Raw genomic sequence first — 19,643 nt, 5'->3', positions numbered from 1 at the left:
TAGGTTTTTTCCTTCTCCTGTGTTTCCTGCCTAGAGAAGTTCCTTTAGCATTTGCTGTAAAGCTGGTTTGGTGGTGCTGAATTCTCTTAGCTTTTACTTGTCTGTAAAGGTTTTAATTTCTCCATCAAAATGAATGAGATCCTTGATGGGCAATGTAATCTTGGTTGTAGGTTTTTCCCTTTCATCACTTTAAATATGTCCTGCCATTCCCTTCTGGCTTGCAGATTTTCTACTGAAAGATCGGCTGTTAACTTTATGGGGATTCCCTTGTACGTTATTTGTTGCTTTTCTCTTGCTGCTTTTAATATTTTTCTTTGTATTTAATTTTTGATAGTTTGATTAATATGTGTCTTGGCATGTTTTACCTTGGATTTATCCTGTATGGTACTCTCTATGCTTCCTGGACTTGACTATTTCCTTTCCCACATTAGGGAAGTTTTCGACTATAATCTCTTCAAATATTTTCATGAATGAGATCCTTGATGGGCAATGTAATCTTGGTTGTAGGTTTTTCCCTTTCATCACTTTAAATATGTCCTGCCATTCCCTTCTGGCTTGCAGATTTTCTACTGAAAGATCGGCTGTTAACTTTATGGGGATTCCCTTGTACGTTATTTGTTGCTTTTCTCTTGCTGCTTTTAATATTTTTCTTTGTATTTAATTTTTGATAGTTTGATTAATATGTGTCTTGGCATGTTTTACCTTGGATTTATCCTGTATGGTACTCTCTATGCTTCCTGGACTTGACTATTTCCTTTCCCACATTAGGGAAGTTTTCGACTATAATCTCTTCAAATATTTTCTCAGTCCCTTTCTCTTTGTCCTCTTCTTCTGGGACCCCTATAATTCGAATGTTGGTGCGTTTAATATTGTCCCAGAGGTCTCCGAGACTGTCCTCAATTCTTTTCATTCTTTTTTCTTTATTCTGCCCTGTAGTAATTATTTCCACTATGTTATCTTCCAGGTCACTTATCCGTTCTTCGGCATCAGTTATTCTGCTATTAATTCCTTCTAGAGAATTTTTAATTTCATTTATTGTGTTGTTCATCATTGTTTGTTTGCTCTTTAGTTCTTCTAGGTCCTGTTAAATGTTTCTTGTATTTTCTCCATTCTATTTCCAAGATTTTGGCTCATCTTTACTATTATTACTCTGAATTCTTTTTCAGGTAGACTGCCTATTTCCTCTTCATTTGCTTGGTCTGGTGGGTTTTTACCTTGCACCTCCATCTGCTGCATATTTTTTTGTCTTCTCATTTTATTTAAGTCTGTTTGGGTTCTTCTTTTTGCAGGCTGCAGGTTCATAGTTCCCGCTGTTTTTGGTGTCTGCCCCCAGTGAGTAAGGTTGATTCAGTGGGTTGTGTAGGCTTCCTGGTGGAGGGAACTTATGCCTGTGTTCTGGTGGGTGAGGCTGGATCCTGTTTTTCTGGTGTGCAGGACTCAGTCCAGTGGTGTGTTTTGATGTGTCTGTGAACTTATTATGATTTTAGGCAGCCTCTCTGCTAATGGGTGGGGTTGTGTTCCTGTCTTGCTAGCTGTTTGGCATGGGGTGTGCAGCACTGGAGCTTGCTGCTCATTGAGTGGAGTTGGGTCTCAGAGTTGAGACAGAGATCTCTGGGAGAGCTCTCACCGATTGATATTACGTGGGGCCAGGAGGTCTCTGGTGGTCCTATGTCCTGAACTCTGCTCTCCCACCTCTAAGGCTCAGGCATCATACCCAGCCAGAGCACCAAGACCCTGTCACCCACACGCCTCACAAGAAAAGGGAGAAAAAAAAGAAGGAAAAAAACTAATAACGTTATTAAAATTAAAAAAAATTTAAACTATTAAATAAAAAAATTTTAAAGAGAGAGCAATCACACGAATATAGAATTCTACCAATAATAACAAGCACTAAAAACTAAACTAAGATAAACATATACATCAGAAAGTAGTCAGTCGCATACCAACAAACCCCAAGTCTACAGTTTCTCCCAAAGCCCACTGCCTCAATTTGGTGTGATTTGTTGTCTATTCAGGTATTCCACAGATGCAGGGTACATCAAATTGATTGTGGAGATTTAATCCGCTGCTTCTGAGGCTGCACAGAGAAATTTCCCTTTCTCTTTGTTCACACAGCTCCTGGGGTTCAGCTTTGGATTTGGCCCCACCTCTGCATGTAGGTTGCCTGAGGGTGTCTGTTCATCCCTCAGCCAGGACCGGGTTAAAGTACCAGCTGATTCTCTCACTCAAAGTGACATTTCTGAGGTTTATCACCATTATTCCAGGTATCAATAGTTCACTGCTTTTTACTGAAGTAGCATTCCTTTGTGTGAATTTACCACAATAGATCCATTCTCCTGCTGAGGACCTCTTTTTTTTCTTTTGAATTATGAATAATCCTATGCATATTTGTGTACAAGTTTTTATGTGAACATTTATTCATTTCGTTTTGGTAAATACTTAGGAGATGAATTTCTGGGTCACAGGTAGGTATATGTTAACACATTATCGACTGGGGGATTTTTGCAGAAACCAGCACCTGTGGCTGTAATATGTCTCCAGTCAAAAATGTGTTAACTTTATAAGAATTTGCCAGCTATTTTCCAAAAGAGTTGTACCATTTTCCACTAACATAGTTAACTCGAGCAAGCTCCAGTTGCTCAGCATCCTTTCTGAGGTATTTTCAGTCTTTCCAGCTTTAGACATTCAAGTAGATGTACAAGTGTATCTCAGAGTAAAGTTCTATTTCACTAGAGATAAATATTCAGCATCATTTCATGTGCTCATTGGCCATCTGTATATATTCTTTTGTGAAGGATTTTTTCATGTTTTTGCACTCTTTTTCTATTGAGGTTTTTGTCTTAATACTGACTTTTAAGAGTTATTTTTATATCCTTTACAGAACTTCTAAACTATTAAATAAAAGTAAAAATCATTACACATAAATTAATCCCAAGTTAATAGGGCTTTACACAAAACATATGCTTAAAATTAAAATAGTAATTACCAGCCATACTGCCCCACCGCTCACAGGATTTTATCAACTCTTAGCTCTTTCTTGTATTATTTTCTTCATATATCTAAATAATATGCATACACTGTTGTTTGTCACCAATTGTAAACACGTCCTATTTTTTGTCCTATTAGGAAAATTAAGGATTTTGTTTTCTTTCACCATAGTCACACGCTAAAATGTTCTTTTCCTGTGATAAATATATCACATTTTTATCAAGACAATATTCAGCATTTATATTAGAAATATGTAAGTATTGTTTATGGCACACTCATAAGGTACACTGATTGCTTTTTGTTATAATTTTCTTTTAGAGTTTATAATTGTCTTATTTTTTTACTTTGTAATTTTCTATGAAACTATCCCCCCCAATTTTTAACTACACTATACAAATTCTTCTCAATAAGGGTAAATACATCAGGTAATCAATCAAGTGAACTTTTATGGGGGGGGGCCATCTCTCCCCTAGAGAATGACATCCACCTGCTCCACTCTGAGTTACTCTTCCTGAGGCCTGATGCACAGGTCTCACTATAGGATTCTCATTCAACATCACCCATTCTCTCTCATGTTGGCTCTGAGATATTCTTTAATTTTTTTGATATATTCTTCATTCTCGGTTTAATCTCTACTTTCAGAGGAGCACACTTTCTAGAAATTTCCTGACAAAGGGTCTGTGAAATGAAATTATTTGAGATGCGTACATTTGAAAATGGATTAAATCTACCTTCACATTTGTGTGAGTGTTTGGCTAAGTAGACAATTCCAGGTTAGAAGTACTTAACCTTGAAAGTATTAGGGCATTTTCAGTTGTCTTCCATATCACAGTATTGTCATAGAAAATTCTGATGCCATTATGATTACATGGTACAAGTACTTTAGAAAGCTATTTTTCATTATTCATTAGAGATCGCCACTGAAGCCAAACAAATGCATACTCTCTGACCCAGAAGTACTAGTTCTACATGGATACCCTAAAAAACATGTACATATGTTAACCAAAAGATATTTGTACATGGATATTCATAGCAGTATTTTTAACAGCCCCAAACTGCAACTTACTCAAATGCATTTTAATAGTTCAACATATAAATAAATTGCACTATATTTATATAATGGAATACTATATAGCAATAAGAATGAACAAACTATAACACAATGATATGGACAAGTCTCACAGTGTTGATCAAAAGATTCCAGACACAAAAATGTGCTACGTGATTCCATTTTATAAACTGCAAAAGCTGGCAAAATCAATATTTTCTGTTAGAAATCAGGATAGGGTTAGCATTAGCCGAGGGTAGTGACCAGGAGGGAGCACTTGGGGGCTTTTGTGATACTGTTAATGTTGTTCTTGATCTGGGTGGTGGTTACATGCAAGTGTTAAATTTTTGAAAATTAATCAAGTTACACATTTATGACTTGGGCACTTTCCTGTAAGTTATACTTCCTTAAAATTTCCCCCCAAAGTTGACAGCTTTGACAAAGTAAGATTTTTAATTTTAAGTTTTGTATTTGAGGATAACTGTAGGTTTACAGATAAGATTCATAGATAGCACAGAGTTCCTATATCCTCTTCACCAAGTTTGCCCTAAAGTTAACTTCTTGTATAATCGTATTTTTCAAAACTAAAAGATTAACATTTGTATAACACTATTAACTAAATTACAGACTGCATTCATATGTCATCAGTTTTTCCCACTAATATCCCTTTTCCAGGATCCAATTTAGGATACCACACTGCATTTGACAAAGTTTTAAAATATTTGATAAAAGTCTCCTATATAAATTTTTAAAACACAATGTGTTTATAAAAACATAGAAAGCACTTCAGTACCCAACATTAACAGAATTGCTAAGTTCTGTGATGGAACAGGATCCAGCAATTATAATTGAAGAATATTTAATAACATAGTTACATGAAATTTGATAAGTACTATGATCCCAAAGTTATATGGTAAATATAATACTATTAATTTTATAAAACTGGGTTAATACTGTGATCTCAATGCTATTAATGCTATGTTAGTATTATATAGGTGAGCATATAAAAATGCTTTTCTGCAAGTGTATTAAAATGATAGTAGTGGTTATATTTGGGTTGTATGATTATGTGAGATTTTTATATTCTCTTTAAGCTTTCCTGAGGGACAACTCCTCTCAATCAGCTCACTAAAGAGTATTCAACCTTAATTTTCTGAAGTGGGAATGAGCCACCATTTTCAGTAAAGGGCCAGATAGTAATTATTGTAGATCTTGCAGATCATATGGTCTCTGTCACAATGATTACTCAACTCTGCCATTGTGAAAGCAGCCACAGACAATGGCATCAAGACTGATAAAATGAATGGGCATAGCTTGTTCTAATAAAACTTTATTTACAAAAACAGTCAGCAAGCCAGGTTTGGCCTGCAGGCTGCAATTTCCTAGCCCTGTTCTAAAACATTTCTTTTATTCTTCCAGAATGGTAGTTACTATGTACTGTCCTTGGAAAATTGAGAAAAGTCATTTCAATCATTTCCTATTGGGCTTAATTCTTTCACTGAATGCTTTGAGAAAGGTTGCTGTATTTTCTAATTTCTTAAAAACAATCAGCTATTTCCTATATAATCAGCATTTTATTTTAAATAACATGCATTTTAAATGAAATCAATATAATACCGAGAAGGGACAAGAAGAAGACAAGATGAGTATGGATGTGAAGGTTGTACAGAAAATGATATTCAGAAGTAAGGAAGAACACTGGGTATGGAAAAGTATGGATATATTGCAGAGATATTAAGAAAGTGACAAATTGGTGACTCATTGATTGTGAAGGGAATGGAATTTCTTCATTGATTCTGACTCGTGTATTTGGTAGATGGTGCGAGCATCTACTCTAAATGAGAAATAAGGACACAGAGGAATAGATGATGAGTACAAGTTGAGGGATTTCTCTAAGTGCTTGTTTTAGAGAGACTCTGTAGTGATGGTATTGTCTAAGTGTTCTCTGATAACATCCATTACTTGGGTCTTGATGAGTTGATAGATGGCTGTGAGCCAGGACCCTTTATATCTCATATTAGATGACTGCTTTAAAGACTTTTGAACAAGTATGAGATCAGGCTAATTAACTATAACATACATATCTTTGGGAAATGTAAAGCAGAGTCATTTTAGTATTTACCAAGATAAGAACAAAGCATCCCCCCAATTTTTATGTCCTTGTAAGAGCACCTTTATAAAATCCTCTATCATTCCTTCTGTCAGGTGAAAAAAGTTGGACAAGAGATGAATTACTTCTAACTGGAAAGTCTTAGGTCCATATAAATGACATTTCACATTTATATATCTTAAAGATTTTATGATTAAGCTAGATGTATACAATAGACATGTGTAAATTCAGTATATAATCTCCAAAAGTATAGAACAATCTCCATGACTACGGAAAAATACGTCAAGACAACTAACCAAAACAAGCAAAAAAAAAAAAATTATGGCCATGACAAAATTCACCAAAATAAATCAGCTCTGTCTTCAACATTCTCTTTCAAAGGCATCTTGGATCCAGTCATCACAGATCCTTCATCATGCCTTTAATATCTGCCCTTCATCCCCATTGGCCCTGTACCAGCACAGGCTCGCACTTCTTTTCTCTTATTACACTCACTCTCCATGCCTCTCGGCTCTCCTTACTCTTAATCCACCTTCTATACTGCTGCCAGGATTCATGTTTAAGCTCTCACAGATGATGTTAACTCCCTAACTACAAAAGCTCATCTCCTGCTGCTGCGGCCAAATTAGATCACTTGCAATTCCCAGAACCCTCCCTCATTCTTCAATATCTGGCGACACTCCATTTCTTAATGCTATTCATTCTTACCCATTGATCTCCTTCTCCCTTTGTCATTATCCGTGCCTGTCAAAATCCTTCGCAACCCTTAAGACTTGTCTCAAAACTCTAAATTTGTTCTTTATTGAAGCCTTTGTAACTGTGTTGTCTCACTGTAACTTGGATCACTGATGAAACTTGAGAGCAGGCCTGTACAACATAGGAGCTGCACACATTCCCTTGACTAGAAGTGGATTCCTCTACCTTGGGAAAACTTTTGTTGTGACATAAGAGACATCAGTCAAATACACACAGAAGAACAATGATATGACCCATGTCAAAGCTAATTTCCCTATGTCCTTTCCCTAGACCAGGGGTCCCCAACCCCTGGGCTGTGGACAGGTTGGTACCAGTCCGCGGCCTGTTAGTGACCGGGCCGCACAGCAGAAGGTGAGTGGCAGGCGGGCAAGTGCGAAGCTTCATCTGCCGCTCCCCATCGCTCACGTTACCGCCTGAACCATACCCCCCACACCTCCGAGGAAAAATTGTGTTCCATGAAACCGGTCCCTGGTGCCAAAAATGTTGGGGACCACTGCCCTATAGTTGTCTGTCTGATTTTTGTTAGATTGTGAGCTCCACGAGAACCCAGACTTTGCTTTAAACCTCTTGGTATCCCTTGAAGAGCCTACGGCAGTGCCTTTCTCATTATCCACACTACATTGAATCAATTTCAGTGTGACTGTTTGGACAGTTAGCCACACGTAATTCACATAGTGCTGACACTGGCATAACCGCTTCTTCTGGGTCATCGGACATCATACACATTGTTTTCTAACTGTCCTTTCCTACTTCTAACCAGCATCCATGGGCTGTACTACTATAGGCCACAGAAGGACGGAGGTCAATGTTGTACATGGCAAAAGTTAATTAGTGGGACATTTTTCACCTACATTTCTTCACAATTAGCTGGCAAAATGTGATACCTGTATGCAAAATGAACATAGGCAGGAGCACCGACTACTGACCAGAACAATATAGTAATTGAGAAAGACACAGCAGGAATGCGATGATTAATATTTTTTACTTCTTTTTTTTCTTTTTTTTTACTTTACATTTTTTACTTAGCTAATGAAGCCGTGTCCCACAGAGGCTAGAAAGATAGAGAGGCTAGTTTATTTATTAACTTATTATGCTTTCTTTGTGAACAAAAACAAAACAAACCCGGAAATAACAAGTTGGAAAGAAATGCTTTAATCAAGTAGAAATACAACGTAGAAAAACAGACTGTGTCACTATAGCCCAATCACTAAACTTCTTTATGCCTTTGGCCAAAAATACCATATGATAACACTGCTCAGGGCATCTTTATTACATGATCATAGTTTTCCTCTCCAGATGGTTTTTAAGTATCTATAGCACCTGAATATCAACCTGAAGACAAATGAATTATCTATTTGGTCCTAATACTAGACAGAAGACATAGAAAGCAATAATGGCTAAATATGTAAATATTGAAAATGGCTGTCTGTAGCAGAGAATGAGCTCTTTAGATGTTTTATTTCCTCTCTTCCATGGCAACACGGAGAATTTTTAGTTTTATCGAGGACTGAGCCTCACTTCATTATAGAGAATTGTCTACTTTGTCATATTACTCTTCACAAAAATCAAAATGAAGAGGATTTTAGGAATTCTGAGAAGATGTAAGACTCAGAATTTTAGAGGTAGAAGGAATCCCAGGTATAACCTTATCAAGTTTGTGGCAGTGAGGCTAGCACTGTTTCCAGTTAAGGTTTCTGCAGAGAGGGAACTTTCTATCTTAGCTTTAGGACCATTATTTAAATAACTCAAGTAAAAATAAAGGGCTTCTAATTTAAAAGGACTTCCAAGGGACTCATTTTTCTGTACAGATATATCAAATTTTTAAAGTCTTGGCCTCTGATATTCCTCTTATAAATCTAAGATTTTATGTCTTTCTTGCACGTGATCACCTTAGAGTTCACATGAATAGAAGCCAACACATAGCAAACCTATAACACATAGTATCTGGATGCATCTTCTAAATGTTATTCTAATCCTACTGCAGGTCAAAATGAAAGCTACCACAGCTAGACAGATTTTTCTGAGAAATTTATGAGTAGTTCCTAATTATGCCAGTCAAGCCTATTGACTTGGGGGTGGGGGAAAGAGGCCTTACCACCATTTGGGTTCCTGACAGTATAAGTTTGAACCAAAAGAATTTATAGTTGCAAGCAATTTCCCCACAAAATTACAGATTTCATACCCTCCTCTTTATCTCAGCACAAATACCTTCCCTGGATTAGAGATCACTCAAGGAAACTCCTGGATGTCAAAGCAGTCCCACAGTGGTTTCCTAGATGATAACTGAATCCTCCAATGAAAATGCAGGGATGCTCTTTCTTAGAAACATTCACAGTCATCTGACAGAGCCTAAGAATGCCAATGTTTTGCCAAAGTTCTGAATATATTTGAGGATTTCCACAATGCACAGAGTATACAAGGGGGAGATCACTTAAAGTCAAATTTTTATAATAGGAATATACATAACCTTCAATTATCTTCTTAAAAAATAGTTTGTTGCATGTGTACTAACTTTTTAGGTTTTCAAAATACTTTCCCATATCAGTTTTATATGATTCATGCACTAAGTTAAGATAAGCCTGTTTTATTATCTCCATGTCTAGATGAGGAACTTAGGTTCAGAGAGATGAAATGACTTGCTAAAGGTCATGGCAGAAATGGAACTAAATAGCTTTGTAATACTGCTGTCTTTTTTTTTTTTTTCAAAGTCATTCCTTTGTTCTTTTTTTTTCGGCTGCATTGGGTCTTCATTGCTGGGTGGGCTTTCACTAGTTGTGGTGAGCGGGGGTTACTCTTCATTGTGGTGCACAGGTTTCTCACTACGGTGGCTTCTCTTGTGGTGGAGCACGGGCTCCAGTAGTTGTGGTGCGTGGGCTCAGTAGTTGTGGCTCACAGGCTCTAGAGCACAGGCTCGGTAGTTGTGGCGCATGGACTTAGTTGCCCCACGGCATGTGAGATCTTCCCAGACCAGGGCTCGAACCTGTGTCCCCTGCATTGGCAGGCAGACTCTCAACCACTGCCCCACCAGGGAAGCCCCTAATACTGCTGTCTCTTAAAACACATTGAAAGAACATAAGAGAAGACAACTGTATTTGATAATTTATAGGATCAGAGGATAAATCAAACATATCTGTTATTGATGAACTCTGTTAATTCCACATCTGTTAGACATTTTCCAATGGTATTAGCATTACTAGCATTACTGTTAATATTATTACCCACATTGCCAAACATGTTCATAAGTCTCCAGCCTGTAAATCCTTATCACACTGAATGGCTCATATGACTACTCAGCTTGCCTATCAATCATTAACATTCAGCTTCTCTTTCTCCCACACCCACCACATTCGATCATTCACAAGACCCTGCCAATTCTCTCTTTTCAATAGCTCTTATCTATGTTCTGGTCTTCATACTGACACTCGGACCTAGATCAGTCCTTCATTATTTTTCACCAGGAATAGTATAAAAGACACTTAACTGCTCCCCTCAGCCTCTAGTTTTACCCTCTCCCAATACATACCCTTGAAACTCCTGCCAGAATGATCTTTCTGAGCTCTGACCTACTCCGCGCCAAAACAAACACTATAACACTCAATCACCTTTGATTACTTCCAGGACAAAGTACAAACTGTTGAGTATGAACAAAACAAGACCTTCGTATCTTGATGCACCTAACTTTCCATCCTTCTCTCTCAAGATTTATTTTTTCTGTACAGTGCAGGAATAGGTGATTTCTAAGATTTCCTTCCAGTCCTAACATTCTGTGATTTGCTAAAGGAAATGGCACTTGAGACGTGACAAAAAGAAACCCCGTTTCTGAACTTTCAGAAATATCTTTATGTTAGGGTAGAGTAGCAAACTTTAAATACAAATCAGGGAATTATTACCAGTCAAGAGAGGAGGCAGGCTATTGACCCAAGTGGAGTGAACAAATCCAAAGAGGATCTGATTTATCCTCCAAGCTGCAAGCCCCAAATCGGCATTAATATGATTTCCTACCAAGGAGCCCTGCATATTCAGGGCCATTAGGCTTGGTTCTCTAAGGGGCTGAATTGAGAGGTGAAGCTATTACTTGCATTAATAATTAATTAGTTGTGGTAGAAAAAAGAAGAATGTGAAACAGTACATCTGCAGAAAGTAGCTTGAGAAGGCTATTCACTGATGGGGCCAGCCATGGAAAAAGACAGAAGACTCCCTCACTCTCCCCTCCCATCCATCCTTCACATAGCAGCTTGAAGAACCTTTTTTTTCAAATGCCATTTTCCTCACGATAACCTGCAGTGGGTCTGAATTAGATGCATTTTAATAGTGACTTAATGAGATCTATTTCATGGCTAATGTGATTGGCCAGGCAAAAACTGATTATTATTTTAGATTAATCAGCTTTTCAGTAGATTCTGTGACCACATGTAGACACAGTAGGCTAGCATAACTGATCAAACTGGAACCCCATTTAAACTGTAGACTGATTCTCTTCTTCCTTGGCTTCTCTAGGTCTTTCCTTTCAAAGGCAGCCTTAGGCCCTTAGCCCCTCAGGCACACTGCCAGACTGAAGTAGGCATTGTTACCAAGCTCTGAGAACTCTGGGAATCTCTGCATTTTATGCTCAGAGAAATCCAGCAACATTTTCCCAAGCTTATGTATCATTCAGAGAGAAAACAAAGAGGAATAGACTACAATTCAAGTTTGTGAAAAAAAGGTCATTCAAAATAGCCAAACCTTACTTGGATGCGAAATCATAGACTCTGTTTGCATGAGGCAAGAGAAGGAAATGTAGATATTTTGGAATAAATAAGTTACTGAGAAAATCGTTAAACATTAAAAAAAAAATCAACCTATTGGATTCAGAGAGTACAAATGAGCTGCATTTACTACTTTGCTCAAGAGGAAGACAGAGCTGTAAGTTCCAGATTTGGGGTTTTCCGCCATTACTAAGAAGAGAATTTAGCAACTTTGACTATTGGGAAACATCAGTTGCTATTAGTTTTATTTAAAATGCTTCTTTCAAAGATCATTTACAACTAAAAATTTAAACACAGCTTGATATTAAAGTGCAATACTTATGTCAGAACATGTTTTACTCGACCAGGACAAAGCAATTAAAGTAGTGAAAGAAATTCTAGAAAACAGACTTGAAACTCATTGTTCTCTGAATTTTAGTGCTTAAATCTCACCATGAGTTAAGAGCATTATTTTTGTCATAGAAAAAGCCTGATCGAGACCCACACACTGAATTATAAACATGAGCAGTGAGCAATGTTTACTCATTTTAAATCCCTTATAGATTTAGGGATAGTACTAGAATATATGCTTATTATAAAAAGTTACTTTTTTTCATAGCACATTTTCTGACATGGGATAGCTGACAGAAAAAGATGTTTTTAGATGTTATGGTTGAACTTTAGGGATTTGGTCTATATCTTTTGAGCCAAGAAAATCAGTTTTCTTAGTTTCAAAAAGTTGGAGACTCCTTCATATGTTAGCTTTTCTTTGCCTCTGGATTTTCAATTACTTATGACTAGCGTTCCAAATTCTGATGTGATTACTGATCTGCATTTTAATTTTCCCAATTAAAGTAAATGGAAATTTTTAAAAACCTTTTCAGATTCTGTTCACAAAGGGGTGAGGACTGGATATAGAATAAGTGAGAAACTTAAGATCTAAAACATGGAAAAATAATTCCATAAAATGAGATAAGTCTATTCTGAATCAGTATATTGGATAAATGTCACTAGTTGACAATGATAACAAATAGATTAATTTAGGTATTGCCTTTTTAAACATATTTACTGAGATAATTCACACCATTAAATTTACCCCTTTAAAGTGCAATTCAGTGGTTTTTACTATTTTCACAAAGGTGTGCAACCATTACCAAAACCTAAGTTTAGAACATTTTCACCAACACAAAAGGAAACCCTGTACACATTAGTAGTCACTCAAGTATTTCCTGTCAAAACATCTTACAAAGACTCAAAGTGTATAATTATTTTCTTAATGCATGTCATTCAAATAAATAGCTGAGCCTACTGGCTTAGTAATTTTTTAAGTAATCTGGCCAGCTTAGGAGAAGAGTCATAATACTAGCTAACATTATCTGTGAACTTTTGTCAGATTTTTTTCAATGAATAAACTAAACAGAAAAAAAATCCTTAATTATATTTAGGGATGTTTGAAAAAAGTGAGGATGTGGTAGAAGACTCTCCTTGCATTCAGCAACAGGAAGAACCACCAACCAGTTGTAAAATACTGAAAAAAATTTAAATGTTCCTTCATCTCCACCTGAGTATTATGTTATGGTTTATGTGTTCATCTGACCAAAGAACTGGGAAAAATCAATATGATATTCTGCATAGGCATGATATTGAAAACATCATAAAGCAAAAGCAGCCACTGTTAAGGGACTAAATTGTGTCCCGAAGAATTCATATGCTGAAGCTCTAATCCCCCATGCGGCTGTATTTGGAGATAGGACCTTTATAGAAATAATTAAGGTTAAATGAGATCATAAGAGTGGGGCTCTAATCCAATGTAACTTGGGCCCACATGAGAAGAGAAAGAGATATCAGGGATGCGTGCACACAGAGAAAAGTCCATGTGAGGATGCAACGAGAAGGTGGCCATCCACAAATCAAGGAGAGAGGCCTCAAGAGAAAGCAAACCTGCCAACACCCTGGTCTTGGATTTCCAGCCTCCAGAACTGTGAGAAATTTCTGTCGTCTAAACCACCTATTTGTGGTATTTTCTTATGGCAGCCCTAACAAACTAATACAGCTGTAGAAACAAAACATTTCAGAGTTTTGAATATGGTGTCTTTAACATGGACATAATGTGGTTCTTTATAGATTACCTTAGTCTTACAGAGGTTCTAAAACTGAAATAGTGGCAATTCTAAGGACATGCAAGCTATGTCAAATAATATTTAACTGAGTTTTTACTAGGTAATGTAACAGAGTAGATACCAAGGATAAATGGGAATATATAACAAATTAAATGAACTTGCTAGTTATGCAACCCATTAAACTGAGGGTTATTTTCCTCAATTTACAATTTTATTCATTTAATAGATATTTATTGAGAGCCTCCTATGTGTTTAGATACTATGCTTGTTGGTAGAGATACAGAAATGAATACACAGCCAATTCAGTCATTAATTCTGCCAAATATATAGTATAGTGAGGGAAATAGAAAATAAACAAGCACGTAAGTTACAATTAAAATTTGTGCTGAGGTCATAAAATAAATGAAGGTGCTAATATAAGTATGATATCAAGGACTATTTTTAAATGTAGGGTTCAAGGAATCCTTTGATGAATCTCAGGTGGCAGATGGGTATAATATAGTCTAGCCAAGAATGGAGTGAATGCCACAAACAAACCCTTCACCTTGACAGTCTTCTAGCATATGTAGTATTTGTTCTGCACTGGAAGAATCAACACAAATTTCTGTACTAGGAAAACACCAGTAACATCACTACTACACCATAGCAATTGGTGGTTAGTAGTAACTTCTTTGGATAATGTAACAGACCAAAAAAAAAAATGGGTGGGAGAATTAACAGGCCTCATCAATCATGCATTTATTAGGGAGTTAATGTTTTAATATAACTTGTATTCAAATAGTAATTATTCATGTGTAATTCAGTGACTAACTGGATTCTAAAACACACACATACACATATTAAAGCTTTTACTGGAAAAGAATCAAGGAAGAATTTCAGCCCTTGGAACTGTTTATTACACAGCATAATTCCTCTCCTCTCAAACTCTTTTTTTGTATGCCAAGTATTATGTTGAGTAAAGTAATAAAACTTTAATAAAATTGTTGATATACAGAAATTATAAAATGTAAATATAGTGAATGACTAATCTTAAAAAAAAAAAAGAATGGAGTGAAAAGTGTTCCAGTTGCAATGAAGGTACCAAAATGGGACAGTGTTTGAGCATGCTCTAGGTGTGCATTTGAGCATGGTTACAGCATTGTTATATATCCCCCAAAGAACAGGAAAATGAAACACATATATACTCTCACATGGTAGGAAACCTCTTGGGAGGAGAATCTCTCAGCTTCTACAGAGTAGTATGAGTTGGCATACTACTGGGGGTTATGACCAACTAGATGTAGAATCCAGGGGGTCATCTCTTGTGTAGTCTCAGACAGCTGCCATTGGAGGTATGGGCATTTCAAAAAGGCATGTCAAAAGCCAGCTTAAAGAGAGATTGGCTAAATCTAGGATTTATAGGGATAGTGATAATAGTGATAATAATGAATTATAACCCATAGAATTCATGACTCCACATTGATAAAAAATATAAGTGAATACAGAAATGGAGACAAAAAAGCTCTTTCTTATAGTACAATGTGAACAACTAGTAAATGTAAAAGGAACAATGGGATTAGAAAATGAACATCTGGCAACAGTTATAGTAATAATTCAAGCATAAAATAGCAATAAATGTTCAAATTACTGGGTAAAATTTTAATAAAAAGTGAGATTTTATATGGTCTGGTAGTATCTACCCACAAATACTGAAAGCTGACTCTACAGTGGAGAAAACTGGCATCTTCCATCTTAATGTGACTAATCAAATGATAAAAGTTAACACCACCAGTAATAAGACAAATAGATATTATTTGCCACTTTATTTGCAATAAGAAGAAATAAACTTTATGACAGAGACCCTGGCCAAATATGCATAACCTAAATCTAAGAATAAGAAAACAGTGGGAAAATCCAATCTGAGAAACATATTAGAAAATGAGTGGCCTGTACTCCTTAAAAGTATCAAGGTGATCAAACTCAAGGGAAGATTGAGAAATAAGCTGTTCTAGATTTAAAGAAACTAAAAAGCCATAACAACTGGGTGAAACTCGTGATCTTAGAATCCTTTTCCTATAAATGATACCATTGGGACAGATGGTAAAATTTGAATAAGGTCTCTGGGCAACTAATATACAAGAGTTCTTTGTACTAGCCTTAAAACCTTACTGCAGTTTGACATTTTTCAAGAGAAAAAGTAAAAGAAACAATGACACCAACAGTGTGTTTCTGTCCGAGTCTTAAGACAGTTCTGAAGCAAAAATTGGAACTGTGCTAAAGTATTTATTTAAAAAGCCAATGTGGATAGACCATGAGTACAGGGGAAAGTTGGAGACTCACAATTTGTCCAGGGCTTTGTAAACCAAGATAAGGTATATGAAATTTTAAGATCGCTAACAAACCATTGAAAGTTTGTAAGCTAGGGTATGATAAAGGCTATTGGGCACTATGCAAGGAATACAGCATGGGGAAGTGGAGAGAACGAAATCAAGGAGACCAGATAGTCTTTGCTGTTGTCAATGTGAGAGGCAATAGCAGCCTTCAATGCAGATTGAGATTTTAAAGGTACAAGAATATTATGCTTGGTGAAATAAGTCAGAAAGAGAAAGACAAATACTGTATGTTATCACTCACATGTAAAATCTAAAAAATGAAACAAATGAACGAATGTAACAAATGAGAAACAGACTCACAGATATAGAGAAACTAGTGGTTACTAGCTGAGGGAGGAACAAGATGGGAGTAGGAGATTAAGAGGTACAAAATATTATGTATAAAAAAAGACATAAGGATATACTGTACAGCACAGGGAATACAATCAATATTTTATAATTACTTTACATGTAATATAATCTGTAAAAATATTGAGTCACTATGCTGTACACCTCAAACTAATATATTATAAATCACCTATACTTCAGTTTAAAAACTGCCAAATATAAATTCTAGAATGGAAAAGTTCAATATCTGAAATATTAAAAACATAACTGAGCAAGTTTTAAAAGTGCATTAATGACAGTCAGTAGCTTGAGTACAAAGCCACAGAATTTGTCAAATTTGAAGAAAAGCAACAGCAAAGAAAGACAGTCTATGAACTGTACACAAAATATTAAGCAGTGAACACATGTCATTGGAAACTCAGAAGAAGAGAAAAAAGGGTAGAAAAATTACTGGAAGAAATAATGCTTGAAAATTCACAATTTGGTAAAAATCCAACTACTTTCAGATCCAAGACATTCGCTGAAATTTAACCAAGATAAATACAAAGAAAACCACACCTAAGCACACTGTAGTCAAACTGATAAAAACCAAAGTAAACGACAAAAACTTGAAGACAATCAGAGGGAAAAAAGACATTCAGGGAACAAAAATATAAATTATGTCTCAATCATCATTTGTAATAAAGGAAATCAAAGGAAAAAGAAAGGACATATCTAAATGCTACAAGTAAAAAGGTATTTATATTTTTGAGTTAGTAGTTTTTTTCCGGATATATGCTCAGGAGTGGAATTGCTAGATCATATGGTAGTTCTATTTTTAGTTTCTTGAGGAACCGCCATACTGTTTTCCACAGTGGCTGCACCAATCTGCAATCCCACCAACAGTCTACAAGTGTTCCCTTTTCTCTACATCCTCACCAACATTTGTTATTTGTAGACTTTTTGATGATAGCCACTCTGACAGGTATGAGGTGATATTTCATTGTAGTTTTAATTTGCATTTCTCTAATACTTAGAGATGTTGAACATCTTTTCATGTACCTGTTAGCCATCTGTTTGTCTTCTTTGGAAAAATGTCTATTCAAGGATTCTGCCCATTTTTTATTGGATTGTTTTGTTTTGTTTTTGATATTGAGTTGTATGAACTGTTTGTATATTTTGGATATTAACACCTTGTCAGTCACATCATTTTCAAATATTCTCTCCCATTCCATAGGTTGTCTTTTCATTTTGTTGGTGGTTTCCTTTGCTGTGCAAAAACTTTTAAGTTTAATTAGGTCCAATTTTTTAATTTAATTTTTATTAATAATTATTTTATTTTTTTATTGGAGTATAGTTGCTTTACAATGTTTTGTTAGTTTCTACTGTAGAGCAAAGTGAATCAGCTAGACATATACATATATCCCCTCTTTTCTGGATTTTCTTCCCATTTAGGTCACCGCAGAGCACTGAATAGAGTTCCCTGTGCTATACAGTAGGTTTTCATTAGTTACCTATTTTATACGTAGTATCAATAGTGTATATATGTCAATCCCCATCTCCCAATTCACCCCCCCAGAGGTCCTATTTTTGCTTTTATTTCTTTTGCCTTAGGATACTGATCCAAGAAAGCATGCTACAATTTATGTCAAAGAGTGTTGTGCTTATGTTCTCTTCTAGGAATTTTATGGTTTCAGGTCTTACATTTAGGTTTTTAAACCACTGTGAGTTTTGTTTTTTGTTTTTTTAATATGGTGTGAGAGAATGTTCTAATTTTTTTTTTTTTACATGTGGCTGTCCAGTTTTCCCAGCACCACTTGAAGAGATTGTCTTTTCTCCTTCGTACATTCTTGCCTCCTTTGTTGTAGATTAATTGACCATAAGTGCATGGGTTTATTTCTGGGCTCTCTATTCTGTTCCATTTTTCTATGTGTCTGTTTTTGTACCAGTATCACACTGTTTTGATTTCTGTAGCTTTGTAATAGTGTCTGAAGTCTGGAAGAGCCATACCTCCAGCTTTGTTCTCTTTTCTCAGGATTGCTTTGGCAATTCAGGTCTTTGTGGTTCCATATAAATTTTAGGATTATTTGTTCTAGCTCTATAAAAAATGTCCTGGGTTTTTTGATAGGGATTGAATTAAATCTATAGATTGATTTGAGTGGTATAGCCCTTTTTAACAATACTAATTCTTCCAATCCAAGAACATGGGATATCTTTCCATTTCTTTGAAGCATCTTCAATTTCCTCCAATGTTTTGTAGTTTTCAGAGTATAGATCTTTCCTCTCCTTGTTTAAGTTTATTCCTAGGTATTTTATTTTCTTGATACAATTTTAAATGGATTTTTTACTTTCTCTTTCTGATATTTCGTTATTAGTGTATAGAAATGCAACAAGTTTCTGTATGTTAATCTTGTATTCTGCAACCTTGCCGAATTCATTTATTAGTTCTAATAGTTTTCGGGTGGAGACTTTAGGGTTCTCTATATATAGTATCATGTCATCTGCAAATAGTAACAGTTTTACATGTACCCCAATGTTCATAGCAGCACTATTTACAATAGCCAAGACATGGAAGCAACCCAAGTGCCCATCAACAGATGATTGGATTAAGAAGTGGTATATATACAATGAAATATTACTCAGCCATAAAAAAATGAAATCCTGCCATTTGCAGTAATGTGGATGGACCTAGAGAATATTATGCTTAGAGAAATAAGTCAAAGACAAATACTATATGATATTACTTATATGTGGAATCTAAAAAATACAAAAGTATATACAAAACAGAAACAGCCTCATGGACATAGAAAACAAACTTGTGGTTACCAAAGGGAAGAGGGACAAATCAGAGGTATGTAATTATTAGAAACTACTATCTATAAAATAGGTAAGCAACAAGGATTTACTGTATAGCACAAGGAAATATACCCATTATCTTGTAATGAACTATAATGAAATATTATCTGCAAAAGTATCGAGATTGAATGACTATACTGTACATGAAACTAACACAATATTGTAAATCAACTATATTTCAATTAAAACACTAAAACAGTGTTAATCCATAATTGTATACATAGCAAAAAATATCATTCAAAAATGTTTGAGACTAAAGACACTTTCAGATAAGCAATAGCTGAAAAAAATACCACCAGCAGACCTGCACTAAAAAGTACTTTAACCGTCCTTGAAACTGATACCAGATAGAAAGAAGAGTTA

This window comes from Physeter macrocephalus, chromosome 21, assembly GCF_002837175.3.
Source record: "Physeter macrocephalus isolate SW-GA chromosome 21, ASM283717v5, whole genome shotgun sequence".
Lineage (NCBI taxonomy): Eukaryota > Metazoa > Chordata > Mammalia > Artiodactyla > Physeteridae > Physeter > Physeter macrocephalus.
This window is presented reverse-complemented; position numbering follows the sequence as displayed.